This window comes from Hylobates moloch, unplaced genomic scaffold, assembly GCF_009828535.3.
Source record: "Hylobates moloch isolate HMO894 unplaced genomic scaffold, HMol_V3 SCAFFOLD_8, whole genome shotgun sequence".
Classification (NCBI taxonomy): domain Eukaryota; kingdom Metazoa; phylum Chordata; class Mammalia; order Primates; family Hylobatidae; genus Hylobates; species Hylobates moloch.
Window position 1 is genome coordinate 46,680,815 of NW_026652283.1, and position 5,493 is coordinate 46,686,307.

Genomic DNA, 5,493 nt, shown 5'->3' on the forward strand with positions numbered 1-5,493 from the left:
TCTCAGCTACTCAGGAGGCTGAGGCAGGAGAATGGCATGAACCTGAGAGGCAGAGCTTGCAGTGAGGGGAGATAGCACCCCTGCACTCCAGCCTGGGTGACAGAGCGAGATTCCACCTCAAAAAAAAAAAAAAAAAAAAAAAAGTAGATTGGAGCTGAGTGCAGTGGCTCACATCTGTAATCCCAGCACTTTGGGAGGCCGAGGTGGGGGAACCACTTGAGACCAGGAGTTCCAGACCAGCCTGGCCAGCATCGTGAAACCCTGTCTCTCCTAAAAATACAAAAAATTAGCTGGGTGGGGGGGTGTACACCTGTAATCCCAGCTACATGGAGGATGCTGAGGCATGAGAATCACTTGAACCTGGGAGACAGAGGCTGTAGTGAGCTGAGATCATGCCACTGCACTCTAGCCTGGGCATCAGAGTGAGACTGTCTCAAAATAAAAAATAAAAATAAAAAATAAAAGTAGATTGGAAAGCAATTGGTCTTAAAATGCTCATATCATTTGACTTAATAATTTCACTTAATCTATCCATTCTAAGAAGAGAAATTGACACATGGAGGCTCTAGTAGACATCTCTTGGGGTATCTTCCCAGCTCACAAGTGATTCACCCTTTTTTGAGAATAGTGGGACTGATTCACATCACCACCTTTCTTATTCAAGCCTCAGAAGCAGAACCTTGATCCACTGACCACTGTTGATTAGATTGGGGTAGACACCTGACCAAACTAGGTCAATTATATTCTTTCTTACCTAGGAATTCTGGTTTAGTTTGGACTGATATCTAGAATGGAATGAGTATAAAAATTTAGGAACTGTATCACGGCTATTGTCCTCCAGATAGACTGAAAAACAGAGAAAGCCAGTCTGCAGAGAGAGGAGAATAGGGGCAGAGATGTGGAGAGAAGCAGAGATAAGAGATAGAGACAGGCTGGGCGCGGTGACTCACGCCTGTAATCCCAGCACTTTGGGAGGCCGAGGCGGGCGGATCACGAGGTCAGGAGATCAAGACCATCCTGGCTAACACGGTGAAACCCTGTCTCTACTAAAAATACAAAAAATTAGCCTGGCGTAGTGGCGGGTGCCTGTTGTCCCAGCTACTCGGGAGGCTGAGGCAGGAGAATGGCGTGAACCCGGGAGGCAGAGCTTGCAGTCCAGCCTGGGCGACAGAGCCAGACTCCATCTCAAAAACAAAAAAACAAAAACAAAGAGATAGAGACAAAATATTCTCTGGAGCATTTCACCTACATTCTAGTCACTTTCTGCATTCCTTTTTTTTTTTTTTTTTTTGATCGGGTTCTCGTTTGGTCGCCCTGGCGGGCCGGGGGGGGGTCAAGGTGGACTGCTTGCGACCCCCGCCGGGTTCACGCCATTCTCCTGCCTCAGCCTCTCCTAGTAGCTGGGACTACAGGCGCCCGCCACCACGCCCGGCTAATTTTTTTTGCATTTTTAGTAGAGACGGGGTTTCACCGTGGTCTGGATCTCCTGACCTCGTGATCCGCCCGCCTCGGCCTCCCAAAGTGCTGGGATTACAAGCGTGAGCCACCGCGCCCGGCCCAACTTTCTGCATTCCTACTTCTGCATCCTGTGAAACACTTCAGCATCCTTATAGCAGCTTATATCTTTTCCTTAAGCTAGCTTGGGTGAGTTTTGATTATTTGCATCCAAAAGTTTATCATACTTTACTGAAAATAATGGGAATATTGAGTACATACTTACATATTATTTGCACAGTACATTATCAAACTGCCATTTAAAATGTTTCAGAGAACTATTAATGACATGGAAAAATTTTGACACATGAAGAGTAAAAGTATTGAGATATACAATTTTGTGTGCATAGAAAAAGTTTGCAGACACACAAAACTTCCAGTAATAATTACCCTGAAGTGAATTTTCATTTATTACTTCATATGCTTTGGGTTTATTTGAATTTATACATGGAACATTGCTAATATAATTAAGGTTACATTAAAAGCATTTTCTTTCTCTCTCTCTTTTATTTATGTTTTTTTGAAATGGAGTCTCGCTTTGTCATCCGGTGGTGCAATCTCAGCTCACTGCAACCTCCACCTCCTGGGTTCAAGCAATTCTTCTGCCTCAGCCTCCCTGGTAGCTGGGACTACAGGTGCACACCACCACGCCTGGCTAATTTTTGTATTTTTAGTACAGACAGGGTTTCACCATATTGGCCAGGCTGGTCTCAAACTCCTGACCTCGTGATCCACCCACCTCAGCCTCCCAAAGTGCTGGAATTATAGGCATGAGCCACCGCACCCGGCCAAAAACATTTTCTGTGTTGCTATATCCTTTTTATTTGGTATCATTTTAATGGATGCATAAGGTTGCATTGTAACAGGATATTGTAATTTATTAGGCCAGTACTTAACTATTAGGTTTGTTGTTGTTGTTGTTTGAGATAGATTCTGGCTCTGTTGCCCAGGCTGGAGTGCAGTGGCGGGATCTCAGCTCACTGCAAGCTCTGCCTCCCAGGTTCACGCCATTCTCCTGCTTCAGCCTCTTGAGTAGCTGGGACCGCAGGCGCCCACCACCACGCCTGGCTAATTTTTGTATTTTTAGTAGAGATAGGGTTTCACCGTGTTAGCCAGGATGGTCTCGATCTCGTGACCTCGTGATCAGCCCACCTTAGCTTCCCAAAGTGCTGGGATTACAGGCGTGAGCCACCGCACCCGGCCAACTATTAGTTTGTAAATTATTTTTACTCTTTTAAGGAATACTGTGAAAAACATCTTTAATGCATAGGGCTTTTTTCCCACAGTTTGGATTATTTGCTTAGGATCTTTTTTCAGTGGTGAAATCATGGGGGTGGGACATTTCTATGGTTCATGAATAACTCTGGCCACAATGCTTACTCTGAAGGCTGTGCCTGTTTCCTTTGTCATCTGAAGCACAGCTGAGCACCCAGGTCTAGCACATTGCCTCAGTAACCAGCCCACTTGCTAATCTAATAAGCTTTTTAGAATGACTTACCTCCTTGTTTTGATTTACATATCTTCGATCACTAGTAAGTTAGAACATTTTTCATGTTTGTTAACACCTTTAATTTTTTTTTTTTTTTTTTTTTTTTTGAGACAGAGTCTTGCTCTGTTGCCCAGACTAGAGGGCAGTGGTGTGATCTTGGCTCACTGCAACCTCCGCTTCCCAGGTTCAAGTGGTTCTGGTGCCTCAACCTCCCAAGCAGCTGGGACTACAGGTGTGTGCCACCACGCCTAGCTAATTTTTTGTATTTTTAGTAGAGACTGGATTTCGCCATGCTGGCCAGGCTGGTCTTGAACTCCTGGCCTTAAGTGATCTGCCCGCCTCACCCTCCCAAAGTGCTGGGATTACAGGTGTGAGCCACTGTGCCCAGAGACTTCTTTAATTTCATCCTTTGTGAACTACCTATTCCCTGCTTTCTGCTCCTTCATTTATTGGAAGCTTTGTGATTTTTTTTTTTTTTCTTTTTTTGAGACGGAGTTTTACACTGTCGCCCAGGCTGGAGTGCAGTGTCGCAATCTCGGCTCACTGCAACCTCTGCCTCCCGGGTTCAAGCGATTCTCCCGCCTCAGCCTCCCGAGCAGCTGGGACTACAGGGGCACACACCACCATGCCCAGCTAATTTTTTTGTATTTTTGGTAGATACGGGGTTTCACTATGTTGGCCAGGATGGTCTCGAACTCCTGACCTCGTGATCCACCTGCCTCAGCCTCCCAAAGTGCTGCAATTACAGGCATGAGCTACTATGCCCAGCAGCTTTGTGATTTTCATATTGACATGTGTGGAATCTTTAGGAACTAAGGTTAGAATCTGGTGTTAAAATCTGTGTGAAGTATGTAAAGAGAAGAATTGACAGCCAAAGTTACTGTTTATAATAATTCATTTTGATTCAATCAGTAATTCTTTTTTTTCACAAGAAACAAAACCCTTGAAGTTGTTCTTAACTTTTCCTTCTTTTTCGCTGCCCTCCCCTGAAACCAATCAGTCAACGATTGATTTCTCCCTAATTATTCTTTGAATCTGTCTTCTAACTCTGCTACCACCACCCTCATTCAGGTTTTGTAGTAAATATCTGTGGTTTTGTCTGTCAGGCATCTTCCTTCTGGTGGGCACTGCCTCTCCTCCTGTTCTATTCATGTGGTTATTGCTGGAGATTGCATGTCCATAATTGACCTACCCTATCTGTCTATGGTTGATTGGTCTGCGGGCAGTCATGTGGCCCAAAGTGGGACAATGAGTTTCTTCTTACTTTGTTATATTTAAGACCAAGAGAGTATGGTTAATCTCTCTTCAATGACTGTAGATATACAATGTAAAACATAGAAGCTGTTGTTGGCCATGTCCGTATTTTCTTTCTTTCTTTCTTTTTTTTTTTTTTTTGAGATGGAGTCTTGCTCTGTCACCCAGGCTGGAGTGCAGTGGCATGATCTTGGCTCACTGAAACCTCTGCCTCCCGGGTTCGAGTGACTCTCCCGCCTCAGTCTCCTGAGTAGCTGGGACTACAGGCACATGCCACCATGCCTGGCTAATTTTTGTATTTTTAGTAGAGACAGAGTTTCACCATGTTGGCCAGACTGGTCTCAAACTCCTGACCTCGTGATACGCCTGCCTTGGCCTCCCAAGTGCTGGGATTACAGGCATGAACCACCATGCCCGGTCAGCCGTGGCCATATTTTCTGCCATGTGGATCAAGGAGTAAAGAAAGCCAGATGAGTGCAAGAAAAGAAAATGAATCCAATATGCAAAGGACAGTAATGGGATTCAGTTTGTATAATCTGAGTTACTTTAGGATTTTTCCAACAAATTCTCTGTATCAGGGATGTGTTTGGCTGCAAGTAATTAACATGGCTTACCCATATAGGAGTTAATTTTCTTCCCATCAATAGATGGACCGGGCACAGTGGCTCATGTATGTAATCCCAGCACTTTGGGAGGCCAAGGCCAGTGGATCACTTGAGGTCAGGAGTCTGAGACCAGCCTGGCCAACATGGTGAAACCCCATCTCTACTAAAATACAAAAATTAGTCCGGCATGGTGGCGGGCGTCTGTAATCCCAGCTATTAGGGAGGCTGAGGAAGGAGAATTGCTTAAACCTGGGAGACAGAGGTTGCAGTGAGCCAAGATCACACCACTCACCACTGTATTCTATACTGGGTGACAGAGTGAGACTCTGTCTCAAAAAAAAAAAAAAAATGCTTAGAGGTAGGCATTCCAGGGTTAGAGCAGTTGCTCCATGTTACAGGATGTCATAAAAGACCCAGGCTTCTGGCCGGGCGCGGTGACTCACGCTTGTAATCCCAGCACTTTGGAGGCCGAGGCAGGCGGATCACGAGGTCAGGAGATCGAGACCACGGTGAAACCCCGTCTCTACTAAAAATACAAAAAATTTATCTGGGCGTGGTGGCGGGCGCCTGTAGTCCCAGCTACTCGGAGAGGCTGAGGCAGGAGAATGGCGTGAACCCGGGAGGCGGAGCTTGCAGTGAGCCGAGATTGCA